This window comes from Myotis nattereri (genome assembly GCF_964212035.1).
Source record: "Myotis nattereri genome assembly, chromosome: 4".
Lineage (NCBI taxonomy): Eukaryota > Metazoa > Chordata > Mammalia > Chiroptera > Vespertilionidae > Myotis > Myotis nattereri.
In genome coordinates this window covers 97342956-97365307 of record NC_138079.1, presented here as the reverse complement: position 1 = coordinate 97365307, position 22352 = coordinate 97342956, and the positions used below count along the sequence as shown (strand labels likewise).

Below are 22352 nucleotides of genomic sequence, written 5' to 3'. Positions count from 1 at the left end.
ATCCTTCCGTGATAGCACAGATGCATACATCTCCTTCTTTTCTATGGCTCTGCAGTACTTCCCTGTATGGCCATGCCATCATTTATTTAACTGGTCCCTGCTGATGGGCATTCAGGCTGTCACTATTTTCTTGATAAAACATTTTAAGCAACTTACTGTCCCAGTGATATTTTCTTTTAGATTTGGATATCTCATGGATTTAAACAATGGGTGACAAGCCTTCCTTGTTGCCCTTGGGAAGCTTTTGTTAAGTCTCACGGGCGTATCCAGTTTGCCAAGGGTGAGGCTCAGGCAGACTGGTGATGGTTGGTCTCATGGAGCAAGCAGCGTTAGGAAAATACATGCCCCAGGAAGGAGAAACAGCATGCCGTAATGTCGGGGTGGCCTACCATTGCTTTCAAATAGTAACGCCTTCCCTGTGCCCACTCTGTGCATAGAGATAAATTAAAGTAGCAATTTGGGAACATATCCTTGACTATCTGGTCTGTGCCCAATAACTAACAGAGCAGGATTTGAACCCGAGGTTAAAGCTCTCCTCACTGCCATTCCCTCAATATTGTCACAACCTCTAGATTTGTCTGCAGTGTCTAAGAATGAGGGAAAAATCACTCAAGTTCTCATCTGCCTCATTCAAAGTCCAACATTTGCTTGGGTCATGATGACTAGGTTTCACCGTTAACAAGGTATGTGCCATATCTTGTCTGAGCTATTTCCCAATAATCTGTCCACTGCTTATTACCCCCCCCATCTCTCTCTCTCTCTCTCTCTCTCTCTCTCTCTCTCTCTCTCTCTCTCTCTCTCTCTTTCTCTCTCTTTCTCTCTCTTTCCCCCCACTAGATCCCCATTTGTCTGACAACCCTTAGTGATTTCCATTCTACCTTGGAAAGTTTCAGAGATTCCATTAAACTATCCAGCCTCTGCTCTTCCAACAGCACCCTGTACTTCCTCCCCTGCCCAGCCCCTCTGCACACGGCCTTCCATCAGGGCTCCAGACAAGGAAGTCCCTCAGAGTCCCCGTGTGTCTTTGTACATGTGTGCTACCCTTACTGGGACCATCTCAGCCCGTTTTGCATGAAGGCTTCTTCTCAGTCTCTGTATATCACCTTAAATGTCACCTTCTCAAATAGAATAACTTTTCCCATCGGCAGTCATGCTTTCCCCTCAGGTCTCATTGATGTCAGACTGAGTTTGTGTCCTACATGATTGTAAGCTGTGCCTTTCCCTGGTGTCTGTCCATCTCCCACTGAAGTGAAAGCTCCATGAAGGTCAAGTTCGTCATTCCATGCTTATGTTGCCCTCTGCCTAGTCCAGCGCCTCCACACAGTGAGCCCTCAGTCAATATTTGTTGAATTACAGGATGAAGAGGAGTGGGATGTGCATGTTTTTTGAGTTTCCATGACAATGTTACCTCCTATTAGATGAACACGTCTGATGATCCCCAATTCTGTGTTATAAACAAAGGTGATACCTCGCAGGTCTGGGCTCATTTAGCCAACAAAGGGTCCCCCCTTCTCCCCAAACACAAGCTGTGTTGTCTTAAGACTAAGATTTTCCAGTCATGTCCATGGACAACGGGACATAGGGCACTGCCTGTGTTTCATGAGAAGACAGCTGATCACAATCAAGAAGAGAAAAGAGCCCCCAACAAGTGGAATACAGAACGTGTGACACAGCAGGTTGGGGAAGGTCCCAGGGAGGGGTTCTGAGAGCTGCTGTGATGGGAGGTGGGATCCATGGGGTGGAGATGCTCAAGGACCTCTGCCCCCTGTGAATCATGCATCGGGGGAAACAGGGGAGCATCTGCAGATGTCAAGAAACAATAAAATCTCATGAATGGTAATGCTCGCCGGCTCCAGGAGAATAGTGCTGACCTTACAACACGGCCCACTAACAAAATTAGGTCATTTGTCTTGGATGGGAGATGGCTACTTTCTTATTTTTTATTTATTCATTGGTAAGCGGCTGCTTTAATAAGCCTACAGGATCTGGGATGGCATGCTCATAAGTTCTCCTTAAGCCGAGAAGAAAATTACAGAGGAAAGGCTGCCTCAAAATTATCCCCAGAAGAAAGGGGTGTGGGCCAACACTTTCAAGAGTTGCATTTCTACCATGGCTGTGGGACAAGGCAATTGTTTGTATTGTATGGTGTTGTATTGTGTGTGTGTGTGTGTGTGTGTGTGTGTACTTGTAGAAGAAAAGGAGAGCTTCTAAAATCACACAGCAGTAGAATAGGTTCATTTCTGCCTCTTAGTAAGTGAAGTGCCTTTCTCTCCATGAGCCTAGAATTGATTTCTCCTCAATCAGCCCTCACAGATGGTTCATCCACACCTGTCTTGTAGCTGATGAACATGACACCTCACTGCAAGGACCATAATACCATCCAACTATGGCTGCATAACAACTGCATCATGTCATGACAAACAGTTAACATGTATTTCTCATCCTCCTCTGGTTCACCTGGGGTTCGCTGCCCCAGGCTGGGCTCAGCTGAGCGGCTGTCCTTCATGCTGTGGGTCCAGCCTGACCAGCTCCTCACTCTGTGGGGTTGGCTCAAGTCTGCTCTATAATGCTCATCCGGGAGCCCAGACTGGGGAGGCAGCCATCTGCAAGGGCTGATGGGTTCTCCATGTCATCTCCATGGTGATGGGAAGCACAAGAAGCTGAGCTGGAACCCTACTACTGCAGTCCCTATTTTGTCACCAAACCAAGTCACATGGCTCATGGCAAAGTCAAGGTACAGCAGGTCCTCCAACAACGTTTCATTCATTTTTATTTTGTTAAAATGTTGAGGGGAAAAATCAATTCCTGGCTGGGGCTACTGTGTGTGTGGTGTTGACCTGTTCTCCCCACGTCTGCACAGATTGTCTGTGGGGACTCTGGTTTCCTCCAGCATCCCAATGCTGTGCATGTGGGGTGAGTTTCCCTGTCTTGGTTGTCCCAGTCTGAGGGAGTGTGTGTGTGTGTGTGTGTGTGTGTGTGTGTGTGTGTGTGTGTCGCCCTGTGATGGAAGGTTGTCCTGTGGTGAGTGGATACTCGCTCTGGGTGCCCATCTGGCACCCTGAGCAGCCAGAATTGGCACTAACAACTGGTGACTCGGAATGGGAATAGGCAGTTTGGAAAGTAATCACCTTGCTTGTTTCCATCATCTTTCTCAAATGCATGTATAGCTCATGTTTATTTCAATGTTTAATATTATAAGTGTTTGGGTCTTTATGTAGAAGTTTGGTGATGTTTTTTAAAAATGGTATTTATTTCAGAGAGAAAGGGAGAGGGAGAGAGAGATAGAAACATCAATGCTGAGAATCATTGATCAGCTGTCTCCTGCACCCCCACACTGAGATCAAGCCTGCTACCCGGGCATGTGCCCTGATCGGGAATCCAACCATGACCTCCTGGTTCATAGGTTGATGTTCAATCAACGAACCACATCAGCCTGGCTGGTGATGTTTATCTGACCAGAAATATGCCTTAGGAACTCAACTCGTTGATATCAATTAGCCTATGGTAAAATTAGTTTCATTATACGCCATTTCACTTAAAGTCAAAGTTTCCAAGAACGAAAGGGTGGCAATAAGGGAGGACTCACTGCATAGGGAAGAGTATGCCATCTCCTGTTCTGTCCCCTTCCCAGAGCGGCCAAGCTGCATAGCGAAGGGCGGAACACCAGGGGAGTGAGGAGCTGGCCATCTCGGCTGGACCATAGGATGGTGCGGCTGAAAGCAGGATTGCCTCTATTAGAGCACTTATCACACTGTGAATACTTGCGGGTCTGTACCCTTTGTTTTAAAACAATTATGTGTTGCTGTAGCAATTAAACAAAACCTAGTAATATAATTATACCAGAAAAAAGAACGAAGAGACCAAGTTACTGCCCCTAAGACTTTTTTAATGCCAAACAAACAGCAGACCGTAGCCTCCAAGTGGAGTGATATACACAGCAAGTGGCTGACCTCATGGCGAACCAAACCGGGGAGCCCATGACCATGCACGTGGAGTGACCCAGAGCTGCAGCTGTCTGTGACCATGTGGGAAAGTGGGTATTGTGTGGCCAGACCTTCTAATTTGCCCAGAGAAGTCTGGCACCTGCATTTTTTCAGATGTAAACTTTCCAATTTTTTTAATGTTGGCCACCAATACAAAATTTTATGAAAATACTTTGTGTGCCAAAAAGCAGAACAAAATAAAAACGACCCCCCACCCCACCAAACACTTCTGTTGACCAACACAGCCAGCAGGCACCAGATTGCCAGTCTATCTTAGACCGAAGGCAGCAGTTGCTGTGTGCAACCCTTACTCATCAAATCTACTTAAATAGTTGATGATTGATTGATGGACGGATGGATAGACAGACTGACAGGAAGGAAAGAGGGAAGGAGGGAGAAACTCCCCAATGAGAGAACATGTGACAATCTAAGTAACATCGCAAAGTAGAAGGCCCTCATAGCCAATGTTTGAAAAGAGCATTCTAGACTCAAAGGAAGGGAAGGTCATGTATCTGTGTCTAATCGTGACCTGAATTCACTGGTCTCATTTCCTTGTATGTGGAAGGAACAGAAAATGATAGTGACAGGACAGCAGAGAAAAGCCAAAGGATGTCTTACCCTAGCTGACTTCGCCTTGCCCTGTGCAGACATTTTAGGCAACTTGGCTGCCAGGAGACCTTCCCCGGATTCTTCTTTTCTGATTTGGATATAACATTCCCAGACGATGAAACAAAGGAACCAAGAAGGAAGTGTCTGAGTCTAATGCTGAGCATCAGTAATGCCGAAATATTTTCTGTGGGACCCAAATGTTAGCTCCTGCAATACTTGGCTCATTGATAGGAATTATGCTCATTTTTAAGAGAAATCGATTCTGACAAGAGAGGAAAAAGCAATGTCCTCATGTTTTATATAGAACTGAGATGCCTCTCTGACATGATTATATGTCTAAACCCCGTGATTCTTTAAAACTCAATTCAAACGCCACCTCCTCCAAGAAGCCACCCAGATTTCCCCACTGGAAGCCTTCTCTTCCTCATCTCTCTGTCCATGGTACCTTGTTTTCTTGTTTTTATTCCTGTCCTGCCTCTTCTCTCTGCCTTGTATTATAATTGGTGTGTATCTAGCTCCCCCATAGAATGAGCAGTTTATTTGGGTTAGAAACCTGTGGCTTTATCTTTGAATCTTGAACACATTATTGATTTTAGTAGATTAGCAGAGTGTCAGGTGATAGATTTTTCTCGAATTATTAGAAAAGCCACCTCTACCTTCTGATACATATACACATTCTCAGCTGGTCTCAGAGAAATGGACCCTTAAACATTTAGCTTCTAGGATTGTAAAGTTTCCTCAGCCTGGGGTGCCCTTCCCCCTTCACTCAGTCATTCTTTCAGTGGTTGTTGAGGTCTTGTTAGATGCCAAGGACTGAGTGGGGGCCTGACAGAATCCTGTGAATGCAGTAGAACAATTTCCTATCTTGGGCAGAAAGGCTACTGTGAAGCTTTAAAAGGGTAAACACACAAATTATGATACACTAACAAACGGTGACAGTTGCCTCACAAAACAAATGAAGATGGGGGTAGGTAAAAGAGAAATCTGCTCAGATGGGGTGCTCCCGGAGGGCTTCTCTGAGGAGGTGATGGATAAGCTAGGAGAGAAGGGATAACAAGAAGCCATTTTTTGAAGAAGGGAGTAGGAGAGCTACTAACTAAGGGAACTGTCTATGGCAATTTCCTAAGGAAAAGACCTGGTTGAGAAGAGGACCTTAAAGGAGGCCAGATATAAGGAGTGAGAGAGAAGAGGTGAGAGAAGGAGCTGGAAGAGCAATCAATACCAGATCACTGCCTACCCGGCGGCACTATCTATCATTGGTTGGAGCATCCTTACTTGCCTCTGTGAATCCAAACTCTTCATACCATGCTTTCCATGAGTTTATCCCTGATGTCACTATTTTGCATTATTTCTACCTCCCCTCCTTCTGACTGGCATTATCTGTAGCTCTGCACAGACAAAAATTCATCTTTTGGGTAAAATTAGTGACAACAAATGCTGGCATGGGTTACTCATATATTGCTGGTGGGAATTCAAAATAGTACAGTCATTCTGGAAAATAGTTTTTCATTTTCTGGCAAAAGTAATCATGCAACTACCATACAGCTTAGCAATTGCACTCTTGGGCATTTATCCCACAGACTTGAAAACACATCCACAGAAAAACCTGTACATCAATCTTCATAGCAACTTTGTAATAATGAAAAATTATAAACAGCCCAGATGTCCTTCAGGGGGTGACTGGTTACACAAACTGTAGCACCTCCATGCTATGGAGTACTACTCAGCAACAAAAAGGAACAAGCTATTGATATGTGAATAACTTGGTGGAAACTTCAAGGAATTTTGCTGAGAGAAAAAAGGCCAATCCCAAAAGGTTACACTATATGATTCTGTCCACATAACATTCTTGAAATGATAAAATTATGGAAATGGAGAACAGATGAGCGGTTACCAGGGGTCAGGAATGAGGGGTGTAGCATAGGGGCAGGGTGTGGTTATAAAACAGCGACCCAAGGGATCCTTGAGTTGATGGACTATTCTGTGCTTGACAGTGTCAAGGGCACTATCCTGGCTGTTATATTGTCCAACAGTTTTGCAAGATGTCACTATCCAGGCAGTTAGGTTAGGGGTACATGATATCTCTGTAGTCTTTCTTTCAACTACACAGGAATCTACAATTACCTGAAAATATGAAGCTCCATTTGTATAACAAATGAATTTTTAGAGGTCTTTTAAAATACATCCATGTATTAAAATTTTAAATGTAGATGGCAGTCCCCTCTGCCAGGTTGTGAGAGCTTAGGCTCTTGTCTTGATTATCCTTGCATACCTCCTCTTAACAATCCTCCCGTTGTCCCGCTGAGAAGAAAGCTCTGAGGTCAGCTAGACATGGGCAGGATCCAAGATCCAATGTTGGGCAGTGGGTGATGTAAACCCCGAGCATGATTGGCAAAGACTGGAGTTTACAGGCCAAAGGGCCAACGGGTTGCACCCCACCCCACCCTTGTGCTGTGAGCTTTCTGTGAAGAAGGATTCTGAACCAGACACACAGGATGCACTGTGTGCTTGTGCTCCCAAGAGCGGGACTGCAATTCTCTCTTTCTCCCTGTTTATTTACTAGTAGAGGGGGATGGCAGGGTAAGTGTATTAGTTTCCTATAGTTGCTATAACTAATGACTGACTTGAAATTTATTCTTTCACAATTTGGTGGCCAAAAGTCTAAAACCAGTATCCTAGGGCCTAAATCAAGGTGTTGGCAGGGCTGTGCTTTCTCTGCGGGGTCTTGGGAGATTGTGTTCCTTGCCTTTTCTAGCTTCCAGTGGCTGCCTACAATCCCTGAATGGTTACCACACAGCCCAATCTCTGTTCCCAGGCTCACACTGTCCTCTCCCCTTCTGTGTGTGTCTCGGCTTCTCTTACAAGGACACCTGACATTGGATGTAGGACCATCCAGATAATCCAGGATAATCTTCTATCTCAGGATCCCTAATGTAGTCACATCTGCAAAGAACCGATTCTTCTCATAGAATATGATTTTCAGGGTTTAGGGATTAGGACCTGATATTGTTGGGTGGCCACTTTTCAGCCTATTGCAGTAAAGTGTGAGGGCAACTTTGCAGGTAGGGAACAAGTCCTGTGTCTTGGGAATTAGCTGTCCAGATGAGGTGCATGCTGGGAACCAGTTATCCAGGCAAGGTGAATGCTGGGAACTGTGTGAGTGGCTGACATCAGAAGACTACCTGAAACGTTGGCATCATGTTTGGTTTCTCCCACTGAAGTGAGGAGAAGCACTGGCCCCCGCTGGCTTGTTCCCAGGTAACCAGAGACAGCCACTAGGATCATCCCTCAGGCAGCTCTGCCCCTCTCCCCACATCCATCACTTAGTGATCATATGAGCTTAATAATCATATGCCAATTACTTAACTACTCTGAGCCACAGAGTCCCCTCTATTGCAATAGGGAATAATACTAGTTTCCAATTCTTAGGGCTTTTGTGACCATGAGTCATCACATGAATAGTTTTTATCACAGCAACTAGCAAATAGTAGATACCAAATAAATATTGACTGTACTTATTATATTATTGTTGATGTTTTGATGATGATGATGATGGTGATGATGATGTAGTTATACACATTGTAGGCATACCTTAAGAACTGGCTGCATCAAATTGAATTTTAGTCCAGAGAGGGGGTAGTTACTGATATAAATGCCATTGCCTTTGCCCTAGACTTCGTACTTTAAACAGCAGCTAGTCCTGATAGAGGAGGTTTCCTACAATATGGTACTTGGGAACAGTCCCAACCTGCTTGAGAATCTGGTGGGGATGGATGCTCACAGGATTTGGGTTAAGAATGGTTGACCTGGCTTTGTAGCTCAGTTGGTTAGAGTGTTGTCCCAATGTGTCAAGGTTGTAGGTTTGATCCCCAGTGAGGGCACATACAAGAATCAACCAATGAAAGCATAAATGAGTGGAACAACAACATATCTCTCTCTCTCTCTCTCTCTCTCTCTCTCTCTCTCTCTCTCTCTCTCTCTCATCAATAAATTCAAAAAATAAAAGAATGGTTTAGAGGTGATAGCAGATGGTTTCCTGCCACCTAGCACTATATGAAGCAGTTTGATGAAATTAATTTCCATGGCCAGTAGCAAACATTCTCAGTCTGCACGGAGGCTAATTTGTGAAACTCTGGCAATTAATTGCCCTGGTTGGATTTGTTTACCCTGAGACACGTCATTGGGATGATGAGACTCGCTGTGCATGGAGAGGAGCTGACCTTACTTGAAGAAGCCACCATGGGGTAATTTCCTTCCCGATGGATGACTGACATTAAGATGTGGTAACAAATGATCAGTATGGCAAATGGTTAATACAGCCCTGGCCAGGATCCATTTGATTTATGCAAATAATTAGCTCGTCCTGGGTAGTGGCCTGCACGTCTAGGTAACTTTTATTTTTCCAGACAGTCATCTCCTTAATGAGCTATTAGTCTGCAGGCCAGAAAGAAGGGAGGGGAGAAAGAAGGAAAGACCTCAGGCAGTTAAGTCTTTGTTCCTTCCAGAAATCCTCATTTATTTAAAGCCAAATGTGTAATGTTCCCTTTTAAAAAAAAACTCCAAGCGGATGAGGTGGCCGAGTGGTTAAGGCGATGGACTGCTAAAAAAAACTCCATTGCTCTATACTGTAAAAGCAATGCAAAACACGAAGGGCTGGCTTTTATTTGTTTCAATAATCGTTTCTTGGGTTTATTTATTTGTTTTTGATGTTTTTAAAAATTATTTTTGAGAGAGAGAGAAACATCGATGTGAGAAAGATCAATTAGTTGCCTCTTGTTCGCCCCCTACTGGGGGTCAAGCCTGCAATCGGGATCAAACCAGCAACCCTCTGGTGCGTGGGATGACTGTCCACCAACTGAGCCACACCAGCCAGGCTGGTTTCTGGGGTTTAGACAGAGCAGACATTTCATTCTATTCATGTTACTCATCTTATTCATGCTCACTGGGTCCCATGAACAGAAAGAGGGGCATTTACCATCAGCACCATTTCCTCATTAGAGAATGTAAGGAAAGATGGAGAATCAATATGCCTGTGTTAGGCAGGAATCTGTGGGTGCAAATGATAACACCTGTGGAGAAAAGGAGTTTCATTATTAAAAGGCTTATATAAGTAAGGAATGTCTTATATAAACATGGGGAGACCTAGGAAACCACAGTTTGGGAAATATAAGGCTTGTTTAGACTTCTGAGTCCAGAAGAAATGGTAATTGAGTGAAGTTAGGGCTGCCTCTCATCTTTTCTTGACTCAATTTACCTGTTTTACCTGGTCACCACCATCTCCTGAACTTCACCTCTCACCTCCCTGCCACCGGGGAGAGCCAGTTTCTTTTCTTTGTCCTGGTTCATACATGACAGAGGACAACTGTGATCACTGAGACTGGAGTTCAGTACCGATGCCTGGACTAACCTATGGAGACCAAGAGCAGGTTACACTGTGGTAGACAGGGGAGGGGCAGCTTCTGGGAGGAGAGAGGGGTGGATGCTGTTTAGGCCAAATGACATATTCCACTCAATACTGCAAGATCCCTGAGGGTGGTAAGGGCACCTGCCTTGTTTGGTGGGGACCCCAGTACCCAACACAGAGCCTGGCACAGTGATAAGCCAGTGTGCACGTGTGCAGACTCGAGGGAGAGACAGATTTTAATCTCCAGGGAGATTAAAAACCTGGTATACAGGTCTGAGATAGCCAAGCCAAGATAAGCAAGACCCTAAACAGGCAATTACACCAAACAGCAATAAGGATAAGACATCTTTAAATCAGGGGAAATATGTCAGTGATGGGAACCAAGATTGCTTGGAGTCCTCTGATTGGCTAGCTTCAGAGAATTCTATCCTCTGCCTTTAAGGGATGTTGAGTTATCAATAAATTCCCGTCCTCCCTCACTCCTTCCTGTCACAAATATGCACCAAGGACCAGCTACTGCCAGAAACATCTGAATGATCACTACAGAACCCTCCTGCTCAGATCTCTTTAGTAACTGTTTTAGTGTTGAGCATGATGACATAGGAGTTTTATTCCAAATCAACGTTATTTTATAATCTCTGAATCCTCAGTAGCCCTGGTGATTGCGGGCCATGCCTTTCTTTGTTGGCTGGTTTCCTTGAAGCCACTGTGTGAGGTTAGGATCTGGGTGTGAATCTTGATCCTGTGAGGCCACCACAGTGTCGCCACCAGTCATCCCTTGCCTTTTGTACCCAGGATATAAAGGTCCTGTTTGCCCCATAAAATAACAAATGGGTAAGACAGGAGAACCCTCCCTTATGCATAGTCTTCAAAGAGTGATCAGGTTCAGGGAATAGGAATATTTATATATCCCTTACTCTTCAAGACTCTGGGTGTGGTCACAAATTCCATCTCAATAATGTACTACCACAAAGCATTTATACTGATTCATTTGTCAAAACATCACTGGTGGTGTTAAAGAAATATGTATAACAGTTTGCATTGTAAGTATTTTGATTCTCAATCCATTAATTGACCAACAATCAACCAGTCAATTTGAATGACATTAATTCAACTGCATAATGGCCCTGGGAATAGAAAGAAAGAAGGAAGAAGAAAGGGAAGGAAGGAGGGAGGGTGTGAGAGAGGAAGGAAGGAAGAGAAGGAGAAGGGAGGAAGAAAAGAAATAGAACTTAGGTATCCCTGGAGTTAGTTTTTGAATAGATCATTCCAATCTTGTTCAGTTGCATTTCTTTCTTTGTTGGCTGCTTTCCTTATTCATTTTGCCTGTGAGGCGGTTGCTGCAAAAACTCTGACACAAATCCCTGTAGAATGATGTGTGTGTGTGTGTGTGTGTGTGTGTGTGTGTGTGTGTGAAGAATTCCATGATTTTAAGAAGACTTTCCAGTTCTTGTTGACTTGGGACTCTGGCCTCTCTATGTTCATATCTAGAGCAATGTTCTGCCATGTTGGTGGCCCTCCTGGATCTCCAAATATATTCTCATCTTATTTGGGAGAATCCCGAAGAAAGCTGAAGAAAATTTAAAAAGATGTATCAGCGGCATCTAAAGAATCACATTATTTTTATTGAATCAGAGAACCTGCTCCCAGGAAGCCCGGGAGCCAGCAAACGCCACGTGTGCCGACAGAAAGAGTTAAGCCATTTTTCTATTTACATGGTTTATTTCACACGTGTCTGACTCATTGGGCATAACCAGCACAGTTAAATTACAAAATTACTATTTGGTCCCTTTTTTATTGACTACAATTCAAGGCTGCTTCAAGCCTCCCAAATTTAATCCCCCTAGCTCTTTGCCAAGAACATTACCTTTTATTTTCAGTGTTAAACTGTGTAAGAGACCCCTAAGGCTACAAGGAAAGTTACTCTCTGTGATAGCAGCTAACGGAGTGTATCAATTGTTCATGATTTCCCATTCTCCTGTAAATTGGGAGAGGCAGGGAGAGCAGTGGAATGCGAATTTTGTTCCATCAGCACTTTCTTGCCCCAGCTTTAGCCCAAGTGGTGCCTGTTTTGGTAATTAATTATAGTGTGTTTGTAGCTCTTCATTCTGAGTTACCATTTAGCAACCTGTCAAGTCTCCCAGCTAATGAGCCTATCCCATAGAATTCGAAGCATTTATTTTATTTTATTTTTAAGCATCGAGACGATACTGGGTTTTCTAAGGTCAGATGATGTTAAAAGGGAGATTCTAAACTAGTTTATGGGAATGAAAAGGATTCCTTCCTCTATTCAAGCATGCCCGTGCCAAGAAAGGGCCTGCTTAGAGCTTTGCATCCGCTTTTGCCTAACAAAGGACAGAAATATCCCAATTATTACCATGGTGATGATTTAATGCATGACGGAAGAAATAGCTCACTCATAAGTGTCCTTGTCAAAGTGGTAGGAAATATCATATCTGGGCTGGCATTTTTATCTCAGCTATAGGAGGAACTGGGGTGGATTCGGGATGCATTCCCTCAAGTGTTGCAGTTTTTGTTCTTTATTTACTTAATGGTGGACTTGTGGTAGCTCTGTAATTCTTTTGTAGGAAGGATTTACACATACCTATTTGATTTCAGGACGAAGGTGGGAGACACGGCCCTTGAAGCTGCATTTAAACATGTTGTTATTCTCCTCGGGTTTGTATGGCTACAAGTCCATGTTTCCAGGGATCATTTCACTGACTCCAGATGAGCTTGAAAATACATCAGCTGTCTCTCTCACAGAAAGGAGCAAGAATTATATGGAATTACAGGCCAGGATGAGGGGGTTCAGCCTGACTTTTATATGGAAAGCGGCATCATCAAAACACAGCATTCATTCCATTTTGTTAAAGGTTTTTGTTCTGTTCTGAGTCGAAAGGTTTGGGAACCCGAAAGTTAGTGCAGTGGTTTCACTGGTGGTTAGAAGTGAAATCCTCAATTCAACATGCCAAATTCAGACTCTGAAGCATGGCTGGAACTGCGGCACCGTGTGATGGATAACTCCTGCGGCTTCAAAGCAAGATTCCCTTCTATTAATCAAAAGTAGGTAAAGACACATTCACCTAGTGCAGCGCAATTAACCAAGTCACAGTGACGTGCACCCGTGTATGCACGGGGGTCAGGAACGAGGCTGGGATGAAATAGATTGTTTCCTTAGAACCGCTGATGCTCACAGTCTGTTCTTTAAAAACATGGTCGAAATGCAAACTCATTCCTCTATCTAATGAGAACATGACATTTCCTCTTCATAAAAATGCCATCCTCTGAGTATAATTTGTTCTCATCCCATCCATTGATCTGTTACCTGTTATCTTTTTATAATAAAGGGTCAAAGATTCTACACGTAATTCTCTCCTTTGCTCCTCCAGTAAAGAAACATGTTTTATGATTCTTTAGCCCACCCCCAGGGTTACAGCCACCCTAAGACCATAATTTCTTTCCTTGTTGGCCATCTGTTCACCTGAAGACAGAATAGTTCTGAGAATGGCTGCTCACTCTTGCTCAGGTGTACGGACACGATGCCAACGGACCAGCAAATTTCCCAAACGTAACTCCTTTCTGTGCTGCTTGTAGAAATTTGAATTGAGATGAGCCACGCATGGTCAGGTATGTTTCAGTCTTTCAGACACCTTCTGACGTGGGGGACGGTCTCTCAGTGTGGATACGCAACCTCCAGTGAGTTGTCATTTGGTAGACACTAAATGTTGTAACCATTTAATTCAGATTTTTGAGGCAATTACAATCTCAGCAAAATGAGAAAACGTCTTCCAGCCTTGACCTCGGATAATAGCAGGCATGTTAATATGAAGTTATTCTCATTCCCCAAAAGGCATTGCACAAGTATAGTTTTCCCTGCCATTCTTGTTTCTGTATAGATTCCCACTTTTGAGTATTCAGAGCTTGCTCTTCCTTTCAGTTAGAGAAATGCAGTGGAGAGAAGTGTTATTGATGAGGGCTGATTAAGCAAATTAATGAATTGAGACAGTTGCATAGTAAGTGAGAAGAATTTGAGGAGTGGAATTGGCCTTTGCTCATTGACTGTAAACTGAATGAGTTGAAACCACAAGGGTACCTGACCAGGGAATAGCTCTATTGCTGAGGAATGTGGAGAAAGAATATTTGAAATTGCATTTTTTTTCCTCAAGAAATAGTTATGCTGCTTATCCACTGAGTTCCTTGCATATGTTTTCTTGTCTCCTTTCCTAAACCATCTGCAGTGGCTCAAATTAGTACATTTGGCCAATAGGCATTGAATGTCCACCACATTTCAGACACAGTGATAGGCACTGTATACTACTTGGTAGAAAGATATTACTTAATATGTCTGATTACTGAGCATTCCTAATTCTAACAGAACCAAGTGTTTCTTTTTTTCCCGGGGGTGCTAAATATTCATCTCTGGAAAGCATATATTTCCTACTCTTCAATGTAGCAGATACAAAAAGTTGGACAATACCACGTGTTGACAGGGACATGGAGTCAGTGGGCACTCTCACAAGCCGTCTATTGATACAGCTGCTTTAGTTATCCCCTTAGCAACATTATGAGAAGTTCGAGATGCGCATACCTTTGACTCAGCCATTTCATCCCTAGGAGACATGTATTGATTTTACCACCAGGGAAGCAAAAAGTTGGGAAAAGAACAATCGACCAAATGAACATTAATTGCCCATCAATGAGGAACGAGAAGATAAGTTGTAGCAAAGTGGATTTTTGGAATGCCATGCTGTAGTGAAAATAATACATCGGACCACTATGTGTCAATAGGGATAAATGACAAAGCCGTAACCCTAAACAGCCACAAGAAGTAATCCGAAGAAGGAGGCATGCAGTCTGATATCACCTATATACAGTTTTGAGCCTGGGAAAATTCTCTATATTCTCTTAGGGTGTATGCACATGGTGAAACAAGAGAGGCATGTGTGGGTACGATAAACAGTGAGTTCCACAGTGTGGCCACATGTGTGTGTGGGGGGGGGGGCGGGGGGTGTTTGGGGGAAAGAATTGCAACCAGGGAGAGCAGCTGAGAGAGAATCAATTATATTTGTTTTGTTTATGTTGCAAGTTGCCCAGTACACATGTGGCACTTTCTATAGCATTTTCTATATTTTTGCATGTCTGCCGTATTCCATAAGAAACAAAGAGTGCATCTGAGAAGCTAGAGCTATTGCTGTGTGTGTGTGCGCGCACACACACACATGCATGCACTGTGTTGTTTTTTTTTTGCAGGGGGGGGGGGCGTTTTTAGCTTCAGACTGCTTTTGATTTAGGACCACACTCGAGTCATTTTCAGGTCTGCAAAGGTTTTCTATGAAAGCAATGACTTTTCAAGTGCAATATCTCAGCAAGATTGTTTGGGGCAGATGAGCAAAGGGACAGAGAACTCCTGGTCTGCAAGACAAAGGCTTGGCAAGGGAAGCGGTTCCCTAATGTCTTTGATCAATGTAAACTGCTAATTGAAAGGCTTGCCTCTCTTTTCCAAAAGGAATGATTTTCTCCCCGACTCAATTACCGGAATAATTGCTTGAACTCTCCATATTCCTTTAACTGGGCAGATCCACTGTTAGCGTCTCAGGCTCTCATTTCAAATTAAATTACCAAGTTGTTCCACTTAACAGCCTCTCTGTTGGGTCTTCCTGCTGCAATATTACGGATGTGGCCTGCACCCTCCTCTATTTTTTGGTGAGATGAGCTCAGATGTGGTTTGGAATGCCCAGTGTCTTCCAGATCTACAGCTGTTTGAAAACACTATTGATGGTAAATATTTGGCGGAAGTGTTTTCACATGCCTGCGCTCTCCCTCTCTCCGGCCAGGCCCCCTTTTTTGTGGAGCCTGCACTTTCTCCCTGCCCAGAAATGCTATGAATATGAGCAAGTGTTCTCCCTGGCACCAGTGGGGGCTCTGCAGAGGGTTCAGGCGTGGCGTGTGCAATGGGAAGACAAATCAGACAGAGCTGTGATGAAGACTGTGGAGTGTGTTGGGGAAACTCAATGAGCTCCGGTCAATACTGACGGGAAAAAGCAGTCAAAACTAATTTGGATGAGAACATGTCAATGAACCACAGAGGAGTCTCGGGAAGGATGCACTGGACCAAAAGAAGCTGTGGTTTTCAATTTCACTTCCAGGTTTATCAAGGGCTTTCTGTATGTCATGGGCAGGGACCTAAAGATAAGCGACTACTGATCTTTGGGCTTAGGAACTCCCTGGATGTGAAGCTTCCTGGCCACCCGAGGGATTGGAACTCAGTAGGTCTAGAGCGGGCCCTGGGAGTTTTTCTTTCTAGCAAGTCTACAGGCTATGCTGATCCCACCATCCATGGAAGCACACCTCGACCAGCAAGGCCCTCCAGTGGGTTTTGATGGAATGGAGGAAGAAAGACAATTGAAAAACTCTTTCTTTCAAGGCTATGGGCAATGCAATGGCAGAGCAGTTTAGTACTATTGCAGAAACATGGGAGGGGGAGCTCTGCCTTGCACAGGCCACCTGCAGGTAGGAGGTGATATTTAACCTGCACTTTGAAGAATGAAGAGCTTCCCAGGCAGAGAGTTAGTATTTCAGCAAATGAAGGGGCACGGACAAGGTGCAGGATGCATTTGAGAACTAGGGAGCCGTGTTGTATGAACAGAGCTGGAGGTAGAGAGGGAGTGGTCACAGAAGTGTTGAGGAACAGGCTGCGGCTGGCATTTGAAAGAGTTTATCACCTTCTAAGGTGTCTGGTATATTGTTCTGTAGTGGGGAGCAGTGACGTTGTTAAAATACTGTTTGTGGGCCAAGCCAGTATGGCTCAGTGGTTGAGCATTGATCCTTGAACCAGGGAGGTGAAGGTTTGATTCCTAGTCTGGGCTCATGCCCAGGTTTGGGGCTGGTTCCCAGTAGGGTGCATGCAGGAGGCAACCAATCAATGATTCTCTCTCATCATTGATGCTTCTATCTCTCTCTCCCTCTCCCTTCCTCTCTCTGAAATCAATAAAAACATAAAAAAATATTTAAATTAAAAAAAGATTGTGGGAGAGTGGATGAGGGGAGGCTAGTCGGCAGAGGTTCCATGTTCCAGGGAAGCAACATGGAGGGTATGCCTGAGTTTGTCCTGGGGAATATGAGAGGACATGACAGGAAGCCTCCCCACCTGAAGGCAAGGCCCTCCAGGTTGGAGACAGAACATCTTCTGGATGTAGGTCAGCGAAAATAGTCAAGATCAAACTTTCAAGGTGGAGTTGTGGGGACGCACCTGGACAAGCAAGAAGGTGAAGACTCGCCAGATGTGCAGCATGTATGGCTAAACCCTCGGAGCTCAGCACTGAGACTTGGAAGAATCACCTATGTTTTGCCTTCTACCACCTCTTCATTCATCGTGTAGCTTGCACAAGTAGGACACGGCAGGGATTGTGTTGAAGTACTTTGACTAGTACTTCTTGGCTGTGTAGACAAGTTCAATGTTATTAAAGGTGGAGCCTGTTTCTGGTCACCCCTTTTATCTTCTTTGTCGGATGAAGACCAAGTAGGAGGCAGAGAGAATGACATCAAAATACCAATATATTTGTTTTTAAAAATGACCCTAGGCACAAATAAGAGGTTAACACCAGTAGTCGTCGTTGTCGTCGTCGTCGTCGTCGTCGTCTTCTTCTTCTTTTTAATTTGAGAGAGAGAAACATCGATTTTTTTGTTCCACTCATTTATGCATTCATTGATTACTTCTTATATGTCTCCTGACAAGGGATCAAACCCTCAACCTTGGCGTATCAGGATGAGGAAATAACCAGCTGAGCTGCCTGGCCAGAGCTAGTTACCCCCTCTCTTTACCTAAACCAAATAGAACCCTAAGGAAGTAATGAGCCAGGTGGTCCAGTCAGGGAAAGGTGTGTGATGAAAGGAACCAAGTCTTGTAACCAAAATGAAATACCAAGGTCTTTACTGATATTTTGAATATTTTTTAAACAGTTACTTATCCAGCCATGGCTGATGTTGTTCAATGGTGAGTGTGTCGACCTGTTCAACAAAGGGGTGTGGGTTCAATTCCTGGTCAAGGGCATGTACTTGGGTTTCGAGTTTGCTCCCCGCCCCTCATCAGGGCACATGGGGGAGGCAACCAGTCCATATGTCTCTCTCATATTGATGTCTCTCTCTCTCTCTCTCTCTCTCTCTCTCTCTCTCTCTCTCTCTCTCTCTCTCCCTCCCTCCCTCCCTCCCTCCCTCTCCCTCCCTCTCCCTCCCTTCCTCCCTCCCTTCCCCCTCCACTCTTTCTGAAAAGCAATGGGAAAAATATCCTCAGGTGAGGATTAGCAACAACAAAAAACTACCTATCTAGTCCCATTTTTTTCTTCAACACCTTGTACTTCTTCATTCTTATCTCTCTTGCAAAATCCTCACAAATTCTTCTATCTCTCTGTCCCTCCTCCTTTTGTCCAGATTTATAGCTTGCAGCACCATAAATTAATCTCCCCAGCAAGGGCTGACCCTGCCTTACAGTGTAGGGAGGGTGGAAAACCAAAACTGACAAACAAGCCAGAAATCTCTTTAGCGGGCAGAAGGGGCGGGGGAGGTCATTTCAGGGAAATTATTTTAATAATTCTTGTCCCATCACGTAAAAAATTCATCATTTTTCTTTTCAAATAACCAGATGCCTAGAATTTTCTCTCAAAAACATAACTCTTCCTCTTTGAGACCCATTCCAAAATTAGAAAGTGGATGTGACACTTCATTCTGTAGTCATCCAATCCTGTGACTTCAAGACAAGAAGACATTTCAGTAATAATAACAATTTAATAATGAAAAATACAAACATGGTCCAATATAGGGAGACTATGGTTTTACTTTAGGAGGTTCAGACACATTACAAACTCATCAACATTTCAGAAAAGAAATGGCATTGTCATGCCCAACAGAGTAGGAAGGATATAATCTCAGAATGAAAGAAAAATAACTTAAAAATTTAGCTTTAGTTTTAAAATGCCTCAGTCTCCTCTTGTGATCATGGACTGAAATGCATGTTGCCACAAGTTTTTATGGGTCAAAGTACAGCATTTGGGAATCAATGATCGAAACTTTAGACTCTAAATCGTATATTTTATTTTTTTTTAAGGTAGAAAATTCCAAATTGGCTTTTAAAACCGTCAGATAATGCAAGACTTCTCAAGAAAAGGTTGCCTCCTTTGAAAAATTTGCTATGTTCAAACTATCCTTTAAAAAGTAATTTGTACTGTAGGGTGGTTTTGAAAACAGCAAATAGAAGCATTCACAACTCCAAACTTTTTGCTGGGAGCCAATTTTTTTTCTGATGTTATGAAAATAAATACTCAGTTTTGGGTTTTTCTTGCTCATAATAAATTCAAAACATTCAAGTCAAAGGTTAATCTTCTTCACTTCCAGCATTGTTGTTGGGAATGAGCCTTACAAATACGTATAACAATTACTTAAAGAATATATGTTCATTGCAGGTAACATGAAAAATGCAGAAAACCACACGAAAAGTCACTTCAAACTTATCACTATCTATATTCAATGCACACCATTCTGATCTTTGTTATTTTTTATCCACACTTACCCTAATACAGATATATTTTTTAGCATTTATTCCTTAATTCTTTAGTGATCTGCTACTATATTTTAGGAATTGTGTTCAATTATATTATTCTGTAGAAAATACTTTGTGTTCCACAGATTTAAAATATATATATATATATATATATATATATATATATATATATATATATATATATATATATATGTTTGTATTGATTCCAGGGAGAAGGAAGGATAGAGACATAGAAACATCAATGATGAGAGAGAACTATTGATTGGCTGCCTCCTGCATGCCCCTTACTGAGATCTGAGCCCTCAGCCAGGCATGTGCCCAACCTAAATCGAACTGTGACCTCCTGGTTCATAAGTTGATGCTCAACCACTGAGCAACACCATCCAGGCAACACATTTTTTTTATTTTTATTTAACAAGAAATTATGGACTAGGACATTTATTCTTCTTCTTCATGATGTATGATGACAACATATCATTCCCTCATCTCTTTAATAAGATCATTCTAACTTCTCAAGTCTTGTGTCTTATCCACTATTTTCTTATTTCTCACAAACGGGGTGGTTGTATTTGGTTGGTGAGCAGTGTAGATCACAATGTGCGGAAAATGTCCAGGTCCAATTAAGCTCTCTTGTGGGCAGTCCTATTTGTTTCCCAAAGTTCTCTTGCCTTCTGAGTGTTAAGTGAAAAAGATATTTTTTCAATAGATACTTTGAGAAGTATTTTCACTTCTTGCGTTAAGTGAAAGAGCAAACCCATTTTGCTCCCTTCCAGTAATGTCCAAATCAAGTGAGGAATGCATAGAAACAAACAAACAGAAAAAAAAGAGGAAGCGGTGTTGGCTAGCATATCATTTTGAGTAAATATGAAAATAGATTGAAATAGAAGATGGAAGGCAACATTTTTTGTATAAAATGATCTATCTGTCCTTTTCTTTCCTGCATCTTTTTCTACTTCAAATACTATGCATTTGAATTTCTCTTTATATGAAAAAAATGGCTTTGTTCAACTTCTCTCTGGTGGTTCCCTATGACTTCAATCTCTTCTCATTATCTTTTAATGTTTCATGAAATGTAAACCAGCTTCTACCAATTTCCATTGTGTGGATGGGGTGGCCGATGGACTGTCAGTTTTAAGATGTAAGGAAGCAATGGTAAAATACATCAATTGTTGTTGTACAATAATGGAAAGTTATTGGTGCATCGAAGAAGGAGGAAGAAGTATTCAAAGCCTATCCATCATCTCCATGTCTGCTTGTATCTTTCATCTGTGTCTCTGGGTTAAAAATATATGTTGCAAAAAGTACCTTGGATCGAGGACTTGGTTAAAACGCTAGGGATTCCTAAGTTTATGACTTTTGTGTGCATAGTACTTGGCATACACAGCATCAGTGTAAGAAAGCAGGCCCTAAAGGATCATTCGCTTCATGAAAACATCTGAAGGTCACACTGTTTTAAACTTATAAAAAATAATAAAAGCCTCTCGTTAGAGTCTGTATGATCTGGCCTTTAAAAAATAATTCAGTGACTTGCTCTTCCTCTGAGCTCCTGTTGAATGATCACATTCTAACCAGCAGGAACATTTCCACAGAGAATTTCCCACAAAGCAATGGATTTCAGTGTGGGCAGGGACCACATGCAGATGCTTTGTGAATTCCCATCCGTCTTGCAGGGAAAGGCAGGAAGCTACATCAGACTGAGTGACCCTTTGCTCTCTGATCGGCGGGTCTGGGGAAAGGGCTCTTTCTGGGATGTCACTGGCTCCTAATGGTGGTTTTGTACAAGGCATCACTCCCTTAAGGCACTTACTTGCTTTAGTGATCCTCATAACCCAGGATTTTTTTTTTGCCAGCTGGGAGGTTTCCCATTTCTGAGAAACCAATGAGGATTAACAGAAGGAAGGAGATCAAGGGAAAGATTTCCAATATAAATGTATCCATCACTATGTGTCAGTGATCCGGGGTGTCATTTCCTTTATACATGCTCAGGACAGGCCTATTCATACCTTCCTCCTGGTGGAATTATCTATGTGCCCCCTTCAGTCACAAGTGTCCCTGTTTGGAGAGTAAATTACATGGTGGCTCTATAACAGCTCTTTTAAAAATCCAGAACCTCGGATCAGTCAAATTTGCAATTGAATTCTCACTCTCTAATCTGCATGGCAAGTTATTTAACACTACTGTACACCTCAGTGAACTTACCTGGGAAGTGGGAATAATAATAATAATGCTTTCCTCATAAGAGTGTTGAGAAAATGTAGTAAGATAATATGTGTGAAATACTTCTCAAAGTATCTGTTGAAAAGTAAGTACTCATCTCCCATTAGCTTATCTTAATTCATGTTTCCCCATTTAAGCCTTGCATGGTGACATGTTGCAGCCTCTAGCACTTTTTTCAGTTAGAGTTGACATTTAATATTATATAGTTTCAGGTGTACAGCATGGTGGTTAGACATTTATATAACCTACAAATTGATCCCCCCCAGTAAGTCTAGTACCACTTGGCGCCATCTTTCATGAGAGAAACTGAAGGAACCCTTGGCCATTCAGCAGAAGTGGACACAGGAAGTCCTTTCTGGAAATAAGAGGATGATACAACAGGAGGGATTAGTATATTATAGGGTTAAGGTCTGTAAAGCAAGGATAGATCCAGAAACACTTCTGTAAGCCTTGATGCTGCTTCCTGTTCAAATCAGCAGGATTGCCAAGGCAAAATGGGAGAGTCAGACTCTGTCTTTACTGACATCTCATTATTTTTTCCTTTAAAACATTCTCCTCCTCCTCCTCCTCCTCCTCCTCCTCC

The 22352-nt window shown here is 42.9% G+C and overlaps 1 protein-coding gene across 28 annotated transcripts in view; it reads left to right on the top strand.

The window, feature by feature from the left end:
• Window positions 1-22352, top strand: part of RBFOX1 (RNA binding fox-1 homolog 1) — a 2169222-nt gene that overhangs the window by 1391408 nt on the left and 755462 nt on the right. The window lies entirely within an intron of this gene.